Raw genomic sequence first — 19,098 nt, 5'->3', positions numbered from 1 at the left:
TCACCAAGGGTGAGCAAGGAACCTGGCCAGGTTCTAGGGAATACAAAGAAAAACAACTACTGCTTTCCATGTAAACATGTAAATAAACCAGCTAATTTGCAGAGGGAAAAGAGTACAGCAACTAGGAGGGATCCCTAAAAGCTTCCCCTGGGAGGTGGCTACAGAAATAAGCTCAAGTTTGAAAAATGAGGTTCCAGGGAGAAAGTGTGTACAACATTAGAGCTCCAGGTCTTTTTCCTGGGTCCTAGACTTTGGTATCACTCTAAATCTGGGTTCTTTGAGCTTTGGCACAGTCTAGGAAAAGTCCAAACACGAGGCTTTGACACTGGGTGGATATACATCCTTCCCCTCTCCCCCACCCCAACCACATTCAACTGCTCAGCAGGTGGCCTGGCCCTGAAACTAAGGGACCTGGAGTTTCAGCTCTGCTGTTTCCATCCTCCTCATCCTGCTCTTAACTTTCTATGTAACCTTGGGAGAGCTGGAGTTTCAGAATTCTAGAACATCAGATGATATAGGACCATAGAGATCATTGAATCTAATCCATTAATTTTTAAAGATGGGGGAACAGGCCCAGAGTGGCTCCCCTCATTTTTACCTGTGGGGAAATAAAAGCCCAGAGATGGGAAAGGACTTGGCAGATACACATATCATGGGACAGGCCTAGAAGAGAACCCAAGTTTCCTGACTTTCAACCTAGGCTCTTCCCCCCTGCTCCCTGGCCTCTGTTTCTAGGTCAGTCTGAAAGGTATTCTTGTACAGTATCACCCTTGGAGTCAGTACCTGAGTCTGAATCCTTGGTTTTGCTTATTCACCACCTCTCAAAGCCTCAGTTTCCTCATTTGTAAAATGAGGGGGTTGGGCTAGATGATTTCTAAAGTTTCTTCCAGCTCTGGATCCTTGATTGGAGGAAATGGAAATAATTACCTTCTAGGGCTCTTACAAGTGTGAATGAGATACTAGATGTCAAAGTCCTTTATAATGAGGAGAGACTGATGGAAGTGGACTATTATTCCTTTGGGGCTAACCTTACCCTCTCCAGGCTCTACTTCTTAAGGTCTGAATGCTCCTGGGGTGGCCAGAGGGGCAGGGAGAACAACATTATGACCATCAGCATCATCACTGTATTTTTATAGGGTTATAAGGATTACAAAGCACTGTATATGCATTATCTTATTTAATTCTCATAGCAACCCTATGAGGTAAGTGCTATCTCATTATTATTATCTCTGTTTTACAGAGGAGGAAACAGGGGGTAAAGAGACTTGCTCAGTCACACAAGTAATGTGTCAGAGGCAGGACTAGCAGGTCTCACCTCACCAAGTCCAGTGGTCTTTCCAATACTATCATTTAAAGCCTCTAACGATCTTGCTCCCACCTACCAACCTTTCCAGTAATTTCAAATTATTTCTCTTCATTCATCGCCTGGAACTCTCTGTTTCAAGCAAATCAGCCTACTTACTAGCTGCTCCCTATACACAGCATTTCCATTTCCTGCCCCTGGGTTTTGGCAGAGTGGTCTTTCATCCCTGAAATGTTCTCTCATCACTTTTGCCTCTTAGAATACCTCCTATTCAAGGCTTTTCCTCATTTTCAGGTTGTTGCTATTTGTAATTCTTTTGTATATATACATTTTCTGTTAGTTATCTACATAAGTGCTAAGTCCCCCCCCCAGTAGAATTTAAACCCCTTGAGGGCCAGAATTATTTTATTTTTGAATTTATCTTCCTTTCACCCAGCCCCGTTTCTTTTACCTCATAGGCACTTAATAAAAGTTTATTGTATGAATAAATGAAGGAATGAGTGGCTACCTGAGCCCCAGTGTGAGGACAACCACAGCTAGACCAAAGAATCCAGTGGAGACCTTGGCTTAGGAGCAGCCTCAAGAAAGGGGGAAGGCTGAGGGGGCAGGGTCAGGTCCAAACCTTTGAGAGACAAAGAGAGAGATAAAGATACTTGATCCCATCCCTATTTTCTTTCCAGATATCCTGAGTCATGCTGCTCTTCCTTGTGTAGAGTGTGTGTGTGGGGGAGGGGGGGGGCGGCTATCCCTGTGTCTCCTCCCTCCAAGTGAAGGTTCTTTGAGTTCAGTACTTTCTCCCCACAAACTGAAGGCTCCCTGAGGGCAAAGATGTCTTTTGGCTGGGATTGGGTTGGGAGTGAAGCTCTGAGGCTCATACTCCCCTATCCCCATTTCCTGCATTGGAACAGTGGGCCCTAAGGGGTCTGCCCTAGCATCAGGCCATGCAAAATAACAGATTTCTTTGCCCTCCACAGGCTTCTGGTCCCAGTTCTTTAGCTAAGCTGCCTGGCACTGGCTGGCTGAGAGCCCACTGATCTGGCCACAGACCCTGTTATTTGTGGCTGTATACTCCCTTGACTCGTTAGGAACCTGCTGGAGCAGGAGGTGGGGTGGTTTGAGGGCAGCCCTAGTGGGCAGGGGTCAGGCAGATCCTTGACCCTTGTAGTTGGATGAATGTTGGTAGGAGGGAGTGACTTTCCTCCCTCCACAACAAATTTTGTTTGCCCTTCCGAGGCCCTGCAAGCTCATCACTTTTCCAAACCCATACTGCCTGGTTTAGTTTTTGGAAAGGGAACCCTTAGGGCTCTGCTTCATTCTCCCTCCCCACCATCCCTTGAAAGTACTTCCCACATCACCGAGCATGAACTAGAACTAGGCAGAGCCTCAACTGGGGGTAAGGACAAGGAAGGCTGCTCTGTTGACACTGCCTTGTGGAGACCTTACCCCATAGGAGAAAGGGGGGGGGGAGCACTGTCCTATCCTCCTCACAAGTTTGTTGCAGAAAAACTCTTTAGCTTTATGCCTTATAAATCATTATTAAAAAAAACTGAGCTGCCCTTGATACTATTGAGCCCATTGGATCGAGCATATTAACTATGGGGAGAGATTTAAAGACAGAATCAATGGTCTTGACTACAGGAAGACCTGAGTTCCAGTCCTGCCTCAGCCAAATACTAGCTATGGGCCCCAGGACAAGTCACTTAGCTTCTCAGTACCTCAGGAAACTCTCTGAGACTCTAAGTTGCAGAGAAGGCTCCAACCTGCTTTGGTAAAGGGAGTTTCTTCATCTAGAAGTTTCCTTTATCAGTGAAATCACAAGTTTAGTCTCTGGCCCCATCCCTATTGAACCATGCTCACAGTTGGGAGAAGAAAGCAGCTGAAGAGACTACCCCCCACACACCTCCCCCAAAAAAAGGTTCAAGAAAACTTTCTCAGTGGTGTGCTAACAAAGGCTAAACCACAGATTATAGACAGAGCTTGGAATGGGCCCCTTAATCAGAGCAGGCTTCTGGAAGGAGGTGAATTTGCAGGTTTGCTTAGAGCTGAACTCCTTCCCACAGGGGGTCAGCTCAGCATTGCCCTGCCTTTTTCTCACACACAAACACACAAACAGCCATTTCCGGCTATGTTTGAGGACTGAAAGTGAGTGGCCATTTAACCCTTTGTGATTTTGGAAAGGCTTGATAGATTGAGAGGCCCAAAGGGGAGGATGCCATCAAAACCCTCAGGGAGTCCCACTTTAGCCCCTGGTCTGACAACAATTTAGGTGTCTTGTAGCAATTTCTGTGCCAGACTCTACTGGCATTGTGTGGGGGCAGAAGAACTCATTCTGATCAGCTCAGCTGGAGAAAGATACCACTCTGTTCTCTCATCCCTGGGCATCCCACTGTCTCTCAAGGTTTTATACTTCCCAAGCAGATCTTCCAGTGCCTTGGAAATTCAGATGAGGAGGATGGCTTTGTTCAACTCTAAAATCCCTTGTGGTGAAAAAACCTTCCAGGCCTAAGCCATTGGAGGGGGGGGAGGATGTGATGAGGAAGAAGGTCAAGCAGGGGATGACCCACCCGGGGTGAGTGTACTAACTTTATCATTAGGAGTCAGAGCTGCTGAATGCTGTGTGAAATGCAGACTATTGTCTCTACCTTGGAATAGGCCCAAAACAACAGCAGCAGCAAAGCTAGTAGCCTTTCTGTAACATTTTCAGTTTAGAAAAAAAAACCAATTTACCAATATTATTTCATTTGATCCTCGAAACAGCCTGGAAGATGGGTGTTATGATTGTTTCCAATTTATAGTTGAAGAAACTGAAGCAAACAGTGGTTAAGTGACTTGACCAGGGTCAGGTAGTATCTGAGGCAAGATTTGAACTCAAGTTTTTCTGACTCCAAGTCCAGTGTTCTGTCTATCCACTGGGCCTCACAGCTTCCCCAGAGCAGACCCCTTCAGTTTCTCCCTGAGAAGGGAGATGTTCAGGTCTGGTCTGACCCCACATCATCTAGTCTACCATCCTAATTCCACCCAACCCATCTCTGTCCCAAAGTCCAGGAAATAAGATGAAGTCAATATTGAGAGGCTGGTCTCCAAATTCCAACAAGTTTTGATTTATGGAGATGGGCCTGAAGATGCTGTCATGGGTAATCATGATGGGCACCAATCTCTAATAATCTTATTTCCCTGGGGCAGAGATCTAGATTGGCTCTCAAAGTTCAGTCATTTTACAAATATCTTTCTTTATAACCCTGTGATTTAAGTAGTCCAAATGTTATGTTTACATAGTTTACACATCTTATTGATAAAGAAACTAAAACTCAGAGTTTTAAGTGTCAGAAAAAGAAACAAACCCAGTTATTCTGAACAGACCTCTACATTGGATTGAAAGTCCTGGATTCTAATCGAATCTCAATACCTAATTAATGATGTGATTTAGATCTTAACCTCTTTGGATCTCAGTTTCTCCTTGTGTGAAATGAGGGTAAAAATACTCATCCTGTCCTGTTAGTCTTAAAAGATCAATTAAGATACTGTACAAGGAAGTACTCTGAAAAGTTTAAATGACTCTTGAATGACAGGGCCAATTAAATCTGATTAAATGGGTCCCTAAACAGAACCCTATGACCTCTGTCTTCAGCAATATCTCTCTTTCCTCTCCACACCCTCATCATCACTTGCAAGGCAAGTGACCATCAGCTTAGGGATGGAGATTAGACTGCAGAAAGAACTTCCATAAAATGACTAAGAAATCATGAACTCTTTCCTCAACAATTCTGAAAAACTGGAGAGACCTGTCCCTGCACCTGTCCTTCCTTCCCCCTAGGTACTATGACCTCTTGGTAGCCCAGAAGCAGCCTGTTGGCCTCCTAATCCCAGGGCTAGTGACTTTGATCTCAGGTCCCTCTCCAGGAATCAGAAAGTGTCCCTACTGGGAACTGAAAGGGTGGAAATGGGGGAAGGAGGTTCCAAGGAGGGAACTGTCATCACCTCTGCTCCCCTCCAAGAAGCAGGGGCTCTTATCCTTTCCTTCACCTAACTTTCTCTTCCTCCCACAGATCTCAGGCTTTATTCCTCCCCTCTCTTCCTTAAATAGTATCTTTGAAGCATGTGGGTCTCAGCCTGAGACTGAGAGGAAGGAGGAAAGGAAGAAGGAGGAGAGAGGTGGGGGCAGAGGGAAGTTCTCTCAGTTTCTCCATTTTTCCTTCTATCTCCTTTGGATTCCTGTCTCTATGCCTCTAGGGCTCCGTATCTCTCTGTGTGTCCCCACTCTCTCTGCCTCTTGGAGACTCTCTGCCTCTCTTTCTGTCCCTCTCTAGATCCGTCACTTTAAATCTAACCAGGTCGGAATAGAGTGGCCTGGAGCGGAGAGGAGGGAAGAGGAGGTTGTCTCTGGCTCTGCCCCGCCCTCCCAGAGCCCAGGGTCTCCTAGAGACGCCCCCGTCCTTCCACCTCGCCCAGTAGCTACAGGTGAGAAGCCAGCAATGGCTAAAGCCCTCAGGTACTGACCCAGGAATAGCGCCCCAGCCTTTATAGCTCCGACTGGTTGCGTCACCGAGAAGGATTCGGGCCACTCCCTCGCCTAGGGCTAAAAATAGCCTCCAATGGGAGCTGGAGGCGGGGGGCTCTTTGGGCCCCAGGGGAGGGCTCTCTTAATTTAGCGCGGGACTTCGGAGCGTGTGTGGGCGCATCAGTGTGTCTGTCTCTATGTATGCATGTCTGTCTGCATACGTAATACAGATCTCGCTTCTATGTATCCCCCAAGAGTTTCCAAAACTTTTTCATATGCATAATTTCATTCGATCTTCGAAACAGCCCCATGTGGCAGGCTGGCCAGGAATTATCTCCATTTTATAGATAAGGAAACTGAGGCTCACTGAAGAGAAGTAATTTGCCCAGGTTTACAGAGTCAGTCAGTAACAGCTGGGACTAGAACCCAAGACTCTTAAAATTTTTTTTTCTTAATGTGTTATTTAATTTTTTTAAACCGTTTTTAAAATTCTGATTCTCAAATTCTCTCCCCCACTGAGAAAGTAAGCAATATGGTATCAAACTGTGAAATCATCTAAAACATATGTCCATATTAGTCTTATTTTTAAAAATTTAAGAAAAAGAAAGTAAGAAAGTTATACTTCAATATGCATTCAAAGTTCATCAGTTCTCTGGAAGTAGATAGCATTTTTTTCATCATGAGTCATTTGGAATTATCTTAGACCATTATATTTATCAATGTAGCCAAGTCTTTCACAGTTGGTCATCATTACAACATTCCTATTACCGTGCACAATCATCTCCAGGTTCTTCTCGCTTCGTTTTGCATCAGTTCATAATATAGTTCTTGTCATGTTTTTCTAAAACCACCACTCTTTTCCCACAGCACACTAGTATTCCATCACAATCATATGCCACAACTTGTTCAGCTATTCCCTAATTAATAAGCATCCCCTTGATTTCAAATTCTTTGTCACCACTAAAAGAGCTGCTATAAATATTTTTGTACATATAGGTCCTCTTCCTTTTTCTTTGATCTCTTTGGGATATAGACCTAATTGCTGGAACCCAGGCCCCTTAACTCCATCTAAGGTTCTTTATACTGCATTATTATACTTTTGTGTAAACAGAAATCATGGGCTGGGAACTGGGAAATTTGGGTTCTAGTCTTGGATCTTCCACTAGATTTAGACAAATTGATAGAGGCAGAGGGAAAATGAGTGCCCATTCAGGAATCAGAAGACCCAGGTTCAAATCCCACTGCTGATTCATGTGGTGGGTGGAAGTCAGGGGTGGGGTGGACTGGACTGGTTGACTGTTGAGGTGAAGATCAAGATTTGTGATCCTGTTACTTCTTCCTCTCTATCAGCACTATTATGTCCATCATCACTTACATTTACTGAGCAGTTTTCTTAAAGTGACTAGCATAAACATTATTGCCCTCATTTTTTAGATGAGGAAAATGAGCCTCAGAGATGTGACCTGTCCAAAGTGACCCAACTGGTAGAAGTCCAGTGATCTTTCCACCAGCCTCTTATGAACAGATGAAATCATCTAAGTTCCTTCTGGCTCCAGAATTCTTTGTTCTGTATGTCTGCCTATCTTTAGGGGACCAGAGGGCAGGACTGGGAGGAGCAGAAACAGGGACAAGAGGGAGAAGGACTGATGCAGAGGGAGAAGGGGAGAGGCAGTGACAGAAACAGAGATAGGAAGAGCAGAGAGGGGCAGTAGCTGGAGGGTTGGATGAAAGTCGGGTGAGAGAGAAATGGGTGTTTCTGCTACTGTGAAGTCACCCCCAAGCCTGGCCTGGTTCAGCAATGAGTCATCAGGACCAGAGCGGGTTTGTGGAGGGAAGGGGAGAGGGCAGGACTGGTAACTATGTCAGGATCCGCCCTGGAGATCCCCAGCTCTTTTTTAAATATGAGAGACCTTTGTCCCTGGCATAACTCCTGGGTGAGGGACAAAGGAACCCAGGAGCCAGTTCTGGACCAAATGTGTATGAGTTAAGGATCATTTTCTGATAAGAAGAGAAGCCCCAATGAACAACCCAATCCCCAAATAACCTTTCTTGCTCTAACCAAACTTTTTGCTTTTTGGGAGGAAAGCACAGAGGTCTCCAGAAATTCAAGGTTATAAGGAAGCAAATGGACTAGGGCCAAAAGTGGGGAGGGAACTACCTTTGGGCTGAACAATCAACCAACAAGCATTTATTAAGGACCTACTATGTGCCAGTCACTGTTTGGGGAGTGAGGGTTAAAAAGTAGGCCTTCTCTGACCGTAAAGAGTTTTCACTCAGTAGTGAGAGGCAATATGTACATTTATAGGCATGTACAAGAAACATGCAAAGTGGATATGAGGGAACCTAAGTTGGGGGTTGGCAGTATAGGGAGTGTCTTGAGCTAAGAGCTCCCCTGGGAAGGAGAATCTCAGACTTGCTTTCCAAGGTCCCCAAACCCCCACTGTCAGGAAATCCTCCCCTGAGTGTCTCCCCTGTCATTTTTTGTTGGTTCATTGAATCATAGAATAGAAGATTTGGGAGGGACCCTGAAGAGACAATCCAGTTCAGCCTTCTCTTTTAACAACTGGGGAATTGAGGCCCAGAGAAATAAAAAAAACCCCAAACCCAAAACCAAACTTTCCCCTGGTCACACAATGCACTAGTGGCAGAAACAGCACTGCAACCAATGTCTTCAGACTCTGACCCCATTCTGTTTCCAGTTGCCTCTTTTGGGCTACTTTGAGTGTTGTGATCTTGAGTAGTTTATTTTATTTGATTTATCCATCAGCCAAGGCCTCTCCCCAGTCACCCATCTTTAGTGTCAGTATTATGTCTGGGGTGATTACTATCAGGTTGGCTTAGGGTCAAATATGAGGCATGATTTCAAGTTACAAAAAGTATCTGCTTCTCCTCCCAGTGTCTGATTCAGCAGGGACCTTCTTCTCTCATTGTAAATTCAGTCTGGGTCTCACTCTGGTTAACGCTTTTCTTCACAGAGGTCCAAACTCAAAGTTGACAGACTGTCCAAATTGTGGCCCTCTCACTATCTGCTTCCCCCAGCCCAAATGCTATCATCTTGGCATAGGCTCTGGGAACATCCCAACCTTGGTGCATTAGCCATCTCATCCTTGACCATCCCTCTTCCTCAAGGGCAACAGGGACAGGGACAGAAAGACAAACACATAGTGAAAAACAGACAGTTGGACTTAGGGACAGGAACAGAAAAAGTCAGAGATGGGGATAGAGACAGAGATTGGGACAGGAATAGAGACAAGGAAAAGAGAGGGAACAGGGACAAAGAAAAGGAACAGAAAGAGACCCAGAAATAACTAATGATGAGGAATGATTGACTGCCAGCTCCATCTTGGAACTAATCAAGACTGACTTGGGAGGACTATCCCAGGGTTCACTTGGCTCTCTGGCTCTGAAAGTGAAAAGTTGAACTGCATGGAGACTGTCCAACAGCACTGGGGCATGGAGAAAGAGCTGTAGTTGAAGGATCAATGTTGATCCTTGTTGGATTGGTAACAGGAGTTGCTCTACCTGCCCCATCAGCCTGGGGCTACTCCCTTTTTCTAAATCCCATGTTTTTTGCCTCACACCTTGACCCTGTTCTAGTCCAAGACTTTGGTGGTGGTGGTATACTGGAGTTGGGGAATGTATGGGAATGGAGGTGGTTGGGCAGAGAATGGTTGGAGTCAAAGGATCTGGGTTTGAATCCCAGCTCTACTTCTTACTGTCTAGGTGACCTTGGGTCAGTCACTTAAACTCTTTGGCCTCAGTTTCCACATCTGTAAAATGACAGGGTTGGACTCTAAGATCCCTTCCACATCTAAATCTATGATCCTATGATCTCATTTGTTCCTTCTAATTACCTTCTGAAGGTAGATATTACTATCCCCATTTTATAGATGAGGAAATTAAGGCTCTGTGATTTGCCCATCATTGCACAGTTTGTAAGCAGCAGAGCTAGGAAGCCTCCTAACTCCAAATCCAAAACTTTTTTCTCTTCAGGGTGCTTCTTCCAGAGCATTCTCCCCTTATCTTCCTACTCCACACTCCCAGCCTCAAAGGGGAAAGATACAGTGAATAGGAGTCCTCTGTCCAGGGAAGAGTTCTGTTAATGGCTTCCTTCCAAAGAATCACAAAATGTTTTGGGGACCTCAGTGGTCATCTAGACCAATCTATACCTGAACAGGAATCACAGGATCATAGATTTCAAGTTGGAGAGAACCTCAGAGGCCATCAAATACAACCCTTTCATTTTATAGATGAGGGAACTGACCTACTCAGGGTGACATAGCTAGTGTCTAAGCCAGGATTTCAATTCAGACCTTCCTGACTCCCCCTATAGAACATCCTTGACAAGTAGTTCTCTAGCCTCTCTTTGAAGGCCTTTAGTGTGAGAGGGAAACTATAGCCTCCCGAGGTAGCTGATTCTGCTTATGGCTAGCCTTTATTGTGAGGAAGCTTTTTTTGTTTTTCTTTTGCAAAATCACTTGAAATCTGCCCCCTCTGCTATGGGTCAAGCAGAATGAGTCAAATATCTCTTCCCTATGAGAGATCTTAGAATATGTGGATTGCTATCATGTCCTCCAAGGTCTTCTCTTCTCCAAGGTAAATGAGAATATCTGATTCCTTCAAGAGATCCATGCTATTCTTCTACCCCCCACTTTGCCTGTCCTTCATGTCTTTACTTATGACTCACCTCCTTCATGAAGCCTTCCCTCATCACCTCCAAGCAGCTCTCAGTGAGCTCTTCCTCCTCAGAGCTACTGATGTACTTATTGATTATTGACTATAACTCTCCTTTGACCCTTGCCATAGACTTCTCAGTAGTACAAGCTATATTTTAATGTAGATTGTGTTGTCTGCCATAGTTTACAAGCTTCTTGGTGGCAGAGAATGGGGTTTACTTATTTTTGTAAATATTGGTTGGCTCAGCAAATATTGGTTGAGAATGTTGATGATGACAATGACAGTGATTTAAATAAATAGCTCCCATTTCTGGAGGGTTTTCTTCACAACAGCTCTAGGAAATTACTAAGGCAAATATTATTATTATTTCAGAAAACTGAGATACAAAGGCATTTAAATGACTTACTCAGACACATATCTAATGTCAGAACAAGGATTTAAACCCTACGATATGATTATAAGACTAGTGATGTCAAATGACCACAAAGGTCATCCTGTCCAATACTCTGCCTCCAAAAAAGAGTATGCCTCTCTTGAGAGATTCCTCTCAGGAATCTTCTTGATGTCTACCAACATTAGAGATATTGAAAGTCTCCATGGACAAAGTAGGCTGAAAGATCGTCACCCCATTTCTTAATGGATTATCTCATTGGGAATGGCCTATGGGATCTATATCCCATACATGCTATCCCAAAGAAAAGTTTCAGTCAAAGAAACCCTAGCCCTAGATTGGGTCACTTACAAAATTTAACACACAGTCCAGATCAGAGCTGTTTTCTTTGCACATAGAACAGGGATGTTCAAGGTGGGGTGGGGATGGGGGTGGTGGTGTATGAATGAAATGGGAAGGTGTCCCATTCCCTTTAAATTCTAGCTGAGATGTAAAGCTGTAGTTGCTAGGAGAGAGCTGAGGGGAAGTGAGGAAGCCAGAGTGAGTGCATTCCAACAGATGAGATCCAAAGGAAAAGAGAAAATGAAAAAGGAGGAAGGAAGGAAGTGAGGGACCTTGAGGTTCCAGGCCAGCCCAATCCCTAGGAAAGATTCCAGGCCTTTTCCTAGAGGAGTCATAACTACCCTGGGACAGGTATTATTACCCTCAAAGTTTTCCAGCCATGATTTTCTCTTCAATAGCAAGCTACCTGTGACTTAGATAGAGGGAACAAGGGCAGGAGTGACTGGGGGAAAATCCTGCCTTGAGGTCCCTTTCCCAGAGGGTCTGAGCTGCTGCACAGCCTAACCTACTCAGGGTTGATCTGATTGACTCAACATAGGCATTTCTTTCTATCTCTGGGTTTCTGTCCTTCCATGTCTGAGGCAGATTGGCTCTAGAGGTTCATGACTACATGTAAAGTTTGAGTCCAACATGTTCCCCATGTCCACCTCAGGTTCCCTACCTCCACCTCCACCCCCCAAAACAATTGGGATAATACCTGGGCCTTCCTTAACCTTCTTGCCATGTTGCTAAGCTGGGGTCTCAAGTTAGTCCAGTGGCTGGAACATGGGCTTGGATAAACCTGCCCTATGCTACCCATTCTTTAAGCAGTATTTTGCCTTCTCTTAGTTTCCGTTCAATCAATCAATTGAACACAAGCATACTTACTGTGTGTCTAGCTCCTCAACATAAGCACTCAGGGAGATGCAAGAAAGTATAATACAGAAGTGCTGTGAAAGCTCAAGTCCTTGGTCGTGTCACTTCCTCTCTCTGAGTCTCGGTTTCCCCATTTGTAAAACAATTGGGCTGCTCTCCAAGGTTCTGTCCAGTTCTAACATTCCATGATTTTGTAATTCTCAGCTCACTGTGGACTAGATTCATCTGGAAGGATTCATGGAGGAGGTGGGATTTGAAGGATGGACAAAAATTCCTTCCAGCAGGAAGTTGAGATAAAATCTCTACCATTCCTGCTTCCACTTCTCCCAGAATCACTGTTATTAAATTTGAATTCTAACGGTCAATTTGGGGGTAGTGGGGTGGGGGGAGGAACTCCAGAAGGCTGGAGTACTTATCTCTGAGACTTAGGTGGTGGATTCTGGAATCTTTTGGCAGCCAGGAAGAGAGAGGAACAATGAGCAGAAAACTTTGATCCCTCTTCATTCCCTCCCTATATTCTCAAAATTGAGATAAGACCCCTCCCCCAATCTTCAAGCAGATGCGAATAAATTGTCCCCCACCGAGCCGGTATCTGGGGATAGGGGATGGGGAGAGAGACAGACGAACAGACAGACAGACAGAGACAGAGAGACAGAGACACAGAGAGAGAGAGACAGAGAGCATTAGTAAGAGTCACAGAGAGACCGGGAACAGGGTACGAGGGTAGAAGGTAGAAGAGACCACGGAAGAGACAAGACATATAGACAAACGTATTCAGAGAAAAAGATAGACACGGGAAGGAAGACCTTGAAGTCCATCACAGATGTATGATGCTATGATCTGAAGACAGGATAGAAACAATCTTAGGAAAAAGAAGGGGGAAAGATAGATATATGGGGAAACACATACACACAGCTAGAAAAATGACAGAAATAAAAACATGGAGGGGAATGGGTAAGGATAGACTCACAGATACACACAGAGACTGCGGACAGATACTAGGAAAGGAGGAGTGGAAGTCAGAAAACTTTTTAAGAGACTGAGACAGGATAGGGGACTCTTCCTCATGTGAGGAGAAGCTAGATACTCTGCCCTCACACACACACACACACACACACACACGCACGCACTCTTCTACAAGAGACGGAAAGTACGAAAAAACACTGCCTATAGGGGCGGGACGGCAGCACAGTTGCAGCTTGGGGGGCCTAGGGAAAGGAGGGGCCAGGAGGGACAGAGGGAAGGAGGGAGACCTAGGCGGAGAAACGGGAGGAGGGGAGGGGCGCGGTGAGCGGCGGGCTCCAGGGCGGCCTCGGAGGCGGCCCTTGGAGGCTCTGGGCGGAACTGGGCGGGCCGCTGGGGTTCCCAGCACCTGGGTGAGGTCTTGGCCGCCCCGCCCCCCACTCCGCACTTCCTTGTGTGACGGTACCCGGAGCCAGAGGCGACCGGAGCGGCGGTGTCCGGGCCCCGGAACCGAACCAGAGAGGGAGCTCCCCGGCCCCACAGCAGAGGGATCCTGGGGCTGCGAGAACCTCCCAACAGAAGCGAAGAGATACCCCTTCAGCACCCGAGGGATCCATTCCCCCGCCCCTCTACCCCTCCCCTCCGGAGCTGAGAGACGCCTGGGCCAAAAGATAGCCTGCCACCCCTCTGTCCAGCAGAACCGAGGCACTCTCCGAGGGAAGAGACTCGTTGGACTGAGTGATCCCTCCAGGGACCTTGAGATTCTCGGCTCCTCTTCCTCCCCCCCTCCGCCAACTCCCAGGGCTGAGAGACCCCAGACGACTGGGCGATCCCTCCGCTCCCAGGGCGAAGTCACTGTGGAGACCTAGCGATCCCTCACTCCCGAGGCAGAGACGCCCCAGAAACTGAGCGATCTCCACACTCACGGGCGGATCAGGCTCCAGGACTGAGACTCCCCCCTGACCTCCCCTGAGCGCCAAGTTCCAAAGGACTGAGAGTTTCCCGCCTCCCTCCTAGTGCGCTGAGAAGCACCCTAGGGGCCTCGACACTCCCCAAAGTCGAGAGCCATAGACTTCGCCCTCTCGATCCCACCCCCACTTCCACTCCTCCCCCGATCGCCGAGAGCCTGGGGGCTGCGAGACTCTCCTGGAACTAAGAGACAGATCACCACCACCACCACCACCACCACCACCACTCCCACCGCCTTCTCTCCACCCCCGGAACTAAGAAGAGATACTCTCCACCCCCAAACCTCCTCCATCCCCTCCCGCCTAGTCCCAGATCGTGAGGGGACCGTGAGAACGGACTGCAGAGGCCCCCTCACACCTGAGACCACCCCCAGCCCTAGGGCAGGGAGCTCTCTTAGAGCCCTTCGGCCGGTGTTCACCGGGATAGACCCCTCGCTGGCGAGGAAGGCTACCGGGCCTGGAGAGACCCCTCACCCAGAAGAGGCAACCCCCCTTTCTTGGCTACCGGAAGGTGAGGAGGTAGGAGCGAACCGGGAGAGGGGCTAAGGACCCCTAACCCCTCGGGATTGGGGATTGGGAGAGGAACCGGAGGCTCTTCAGTACAGTCAGGGCTACCTGTCTCCTTGCTCTGGACTTTCAGAGTTTCAGGTCCCTTCTGAAACTGAACTAAGTGAAAACTATGGCCGATAGCCCCTTCCGCTGCTTTGCCTTCCCAGTGACCATTCTTCAGGTTTTCTCACTTGTCGGGTCTCTCCCTGGCACCTCTCCTTGTATCTCTGTCCCTCTTCGCTTGACGGATGAAGATCGGGCATTTCCCACTCTCCACCCCCATTTGTGTCTTCTCATCCATAATCCCCTCATTCGTTGTACCCCAAATTAATCTTCCCCATCATTGTCCCCAAAAGCACCATTCCTATTCATCTTCTGTGTTGTCCCCTACCCAATGTCCCCCTATTCTATCATCCCAATATTTGGATGCCCCTCATTCCTTGTCACCTAGTCTGTAATCCTCTTTCCACTTACCTCTATCCATCATCCCACATTCATTGACCTCCATTTGTCATCCCCACATCCATTAACCCCCTCGCTTATTCCCCCTTATCCATTGCCTTCTCATTCGCTGTCAACCATTCATGTTGTTTCTCCTGCCACATTGCTTGGTCTTGCCTTGTCCCACTCACCATTCTGTCCCTTATCCTCTCGGACTCCCCATACTTTCTCTGCCCTCTCTTTTGTGTTCCCACCCTTCCTCTTATGTCCCCTCCATGCTAGTACATCTCCTTCTTCCCTCCTTCCAACTACATAATGTCCTCCCTATCCTATTTCTGACTCCTTTTCCCATCAGGACAAAGGGGGAGAAGACCCTTAATTTGGCTGACTACCTGCTTTCTACATCTCTTGTCCTCTTGCCCTTGGGGACTCTTTTTTCCTTCATCCATTTCTCTCTCCTTTCTGTTCCCTAGACTCTGTCTTTCTCTGTCCTTGTGTCTTATCTTCCTGTTACCACCTTTCCTGAACTTTAAGGGACAGCTGTACCCCCCCCCCATCTTAGCTGGACCAGTAGATCTGGGGCTCACCCTGGACCAGATGAGAGGGGACCTCTGGAAGGGAACCCGGGACACTTGGTTTGATGAGTGGCCTTTTTATGTGTTGGGGGGGAAGGGTGTAGAGAATGAATCCAACTACTCCCACACACAGAAGTCATCATCATGCATGACCCCTTATATTTCTAAGTTTTGGTGGGGAGTAGAGAAAAAGGGTTGGTCCTTATCTGACCATCTTTTTCCTTCTCCTCCACTCTCCCCTGACTTTCTCCCATGACTAGCAGCAATGAGAAAGATTTATGGTTAGGGAGTTTCTCACCACCATCCAGGTGAATTTTCTTGGGGAGGGGGGCAGAGGGTCATCTCCCTGTATAATCTCTTTATGTATCTCCATCTAGCTTTAGGTAGAGTCTGCATTTTTCTGTGACTGTGTTCTTTCTGTTCCTGCGTGACTATTGTCACTGTTTGTCCTACATGTCTCTGTCCCTGTTTCATGTCCCATCTCCTTGTGCCCCAGTTCCCTGTGTCCAGCGTTAACTCTGAGTTCCCTCTGTTTGTGTGTCTCCTGCCTCTGAGAATCCTGCTGGGAGTTTAGGTATCAGGGAAGTTTATCCATGCAGATACTACATGGTGAAATTATACATGCATCCACCTGACTCTGTGTGTGTGTGTATGGTTTCTTTTTTTCCTCCCAACATATACCCAGACATGCTGTAGCCACCTGTGACCAGGTCACTGAGTGGTAGAGACCTGGGTCATTTGAGCTTCCTTGTAGTAGACATAGTTTGAACCACAGTGCCTACGGACAGGCCAGCAGAGGGCGAATATGTGACTGAATGTGTGGGAGGCAGTGAATACGAATGTGACTGTTCAAGATTGAGTGACTGTTACTGTGTGGGTATGTCTGGCTGTGTGTGTGTGTGAGTGAGTGTGCATGACTGTGCGAATGCCTGCTGGATTAGTGTATGCGAATTACTCTCTGTGAAAGTGTGACTCCATATTTTATTCTGGGATTGAGTGTGTGTGAGTGTATGTGCATGCATCCATCATTCCTGTGTATTCATAATGCTTGGAGAAAGTGGCTTCTCTGGTGGCGATCTGAGTTCCCTAGCTCTGGCCTCTGACCTGTGTTGGAGGGAAGGATTAATAAAGGTTTGGGGTTAGCCTCTCAGGATCACACTCACACAGTTCAGTGAGCATTAAACATGGTATAGGGCAAAGAGCTGGCCCCAGTCCACATCTTGCCCCTTCTTGTCTCTCTTCCACTGGCTTCCTTCAAGGCCCACCCACAATCCCACCTTTTACTGGAAATCTTTCCTACTCACTCTTACTTCCGGGACCTCCTCTCTGTTGGTTGTTTCCTATTTCTCTTGTATACAGTGTGTTTCTATTTATTTGCTTGTCTCTCTTATTAGAGTGTGAGCTTTTCGAGGGTTGTTGTTGTTGCTTGGTGTGGCTGACTTTTTGTGACCCCTTCTGGAATTTTCTTGGCAAAGATACTGGAATGGTTTCCATTTCCTTCTCTAGCTCATTTTACAAATGAAGAAGCTGAGGCTAATAGGTTAAGTGACTTGCCCACGGTCATATGATTAGTAATGTCTGAGGCCGTATTTGAACTCAGTCCTCCTGAATCCAGACTCTGTGCCCCACCCACCTCCCCTTTGAGGGTAGGGGCTGTCTTTTGTCTTTCTTTAGATGCCCAGCACTTAGCACAGTTCTTGGCACATAGTAGGTGTTTAATGCTTATCGACTGAGATCTGCATTAATAAAAAGGACTTTCAACATGCCTATGAAACCGCAGTCCTAGACCAAACCCCCCACAACTTTCCAGGTACTGTGCATGGCCAGGGGATTGTCAAAAGTGAAAAACAAACAGTCTTTGCCCTTGAAGAACTTAGACTCTAGGAGGAAACTTCTACACAGATAAATAAATACAGTCATTTCCTGGGGGCTGGGGAAGAGCTCAGCTGACCCAAGGGATCCAGAGAGGCCTTTGATAGGAGGCAGCATTTGAGCTTGACCTTGAAGGGAGCTAGCAGTTCCAAGGATGAGGGGCCAGTACATTCCAGGCTTCAGGGACAGCCTGTGCAAAGGCATTGAGGTGGAAGAAGGCGTGTTGAGTTAGGTGAACAACCAGAAGGCCATTTTGGCTGGAAAAAAAGCCTTTGAGAGGAGCAGGGTGAAGTCAACCTGGAAAGGTAGGTTGGAGTCGGATTGTGACAGGCTTGAAAAACCAAGGAGAGGAGTTTGGATTTTACTCTTTGGGCAATAGGGAACCGGTGAGGCTTCTGGAGTAGGGAAGTCACATGGTCCAGTTTGTGCTTTAGGAATTCTGATTTGACAGATATGTGGAGGAGGGAATAGAGATGGGGGGGAGGGGGACTGGAGACAAGAGGACCAATTAATCAATTTATGGGCTCTTGAGATAGTCCAGGCAAGAAGTGATGAGGACCTGACCTAGGATAGCTGTGATGTGAGTGGAGATAAGGACACAGGGACATGTCCCTGTCTATAATTTTTATATATATATAAAACTATAATTAGATAGGCATTGGGTACAGGGAAAACCAGACACATAAAATAAAATTTATACCAAGATTTGGTTCTAGTCTTGATTTTTGACTGAGATCCCTGCCCTATTTCCTTCTTACCCCTCTCACCCTAGTCCCCAGTTCCCAAGTGCCAATGTAGACTGGAATCAGCATGATGTGGTGGAAATGGCACTGGATCTGTGGTCCCAGAATTCTGGTTCAAATTCTAGCTCTCCCCTTTACTACCTGGGTGACTGGGGGCAAGTTATCTTACCTGTCTTGGCCTCAGATTTAGGTAATTGGACTATAGGCCCTTTCCAGCTCTAAATCTATGCTCCCAGAATCTCTTTACCTTACTAAGACAATGACGGAGAGAAGTTAACCCCAGGAAGGGAAACTAGATGTCTAGGTAATCTCCACATTGGGTTATTAAGCCCTGAATAATGGAGAGTAGACTATTCTGGGTTGATTCTGGGCTATGGCTGCAGGGGATTGACATCATTTAACAGGAAGAGATAATTAGAATTTAAATTAAAAGTTAAAATAATTTAAAGTTAAAAAGAGGAAAAATATTAAACCAGTGCATACAGCTATGCCCCTGGGATTGGGTCTGTGGCCTTTTGGACTAGGGCAAAAGGGATAGGTGAGCAAGTGTATCTGTGGCTTGGGGGGGGGGGTCAGTGGCTGTGAGGATCAGGTTATATAGGCTGAGGAATGGTTCATTCAGTGCTCAACGTTCAGGTGCCCTCTGTTCTCTCCCTGGCCTGTCTGGAGCTCCTAGAGAGAAGGGATCCCCGTTTATATATCTTTATCTCTCCCTAAATGCCTAGTGCAGGACTGGGGTCCTAGAGGGTATTTATTAAAGACTTGGCACCATAGAATGATCATCAGAATCAAAAGGGACCTTAATGATCATCTAATCCAGGGGTTCTTAACTTGGAGTCTGTGAACTTGTTTTAGATAGATAGATAGATAGATAGATAGATAGATAGATAGATAGATAGATAGATAGATAGATAGATAGAT

The 19,098-nt window shown here is 46.6% G+C and overlaps 1 protein-coding gene across 3 annotated transcripts in view; it reads left to right on the top strand.

Annotated features, from left to right (window-relative positions):
• The first annotated feature begins 13,470 nt into the window (after positions 1-13,470).
• The window catches only part of PRKCD (protein kinase C delta), a 57,827-nt gene continuing 52,199 nt past the window's right edge, over positions 13,471-19,098 (top strand). For 2 of the 3 annotated variants that reach the window (XM_069095479.1, XM_069095477.1), the window contains exon 1: positions 13,471-14,508. The gene's annotated coding sequence lies outside the window, so the exon portion shown is untranslated. Of the gene's footprint in view, positions 14,517-19,098 lie in introns of all 3 variants that reach the window. The other variant, XM_069095478.1, reaches the window with a different exon arrangement.

The sequence above is a fragment of the Petaurus breviceps genome, unplaced genomic scaffold, assembly GCF_028583685.1.
Source record: "Petaurus breviceps papuanus isolate PSGF00001 unplaced genomic scaffold, PetGlider_PUasm1.0 227, whole genome shotgun sequence".
Lineage (NCBI taxonomy): Eukaryota > Metazoa > Chordata > Mammalia > Diprotodontia > Petauridae > Petaurus > Petaurus breviceps.
Note: the sequence above shows the minus strand (reverse complement) of the source record. Positions and strands in the feature narration are given on the sequence as shown.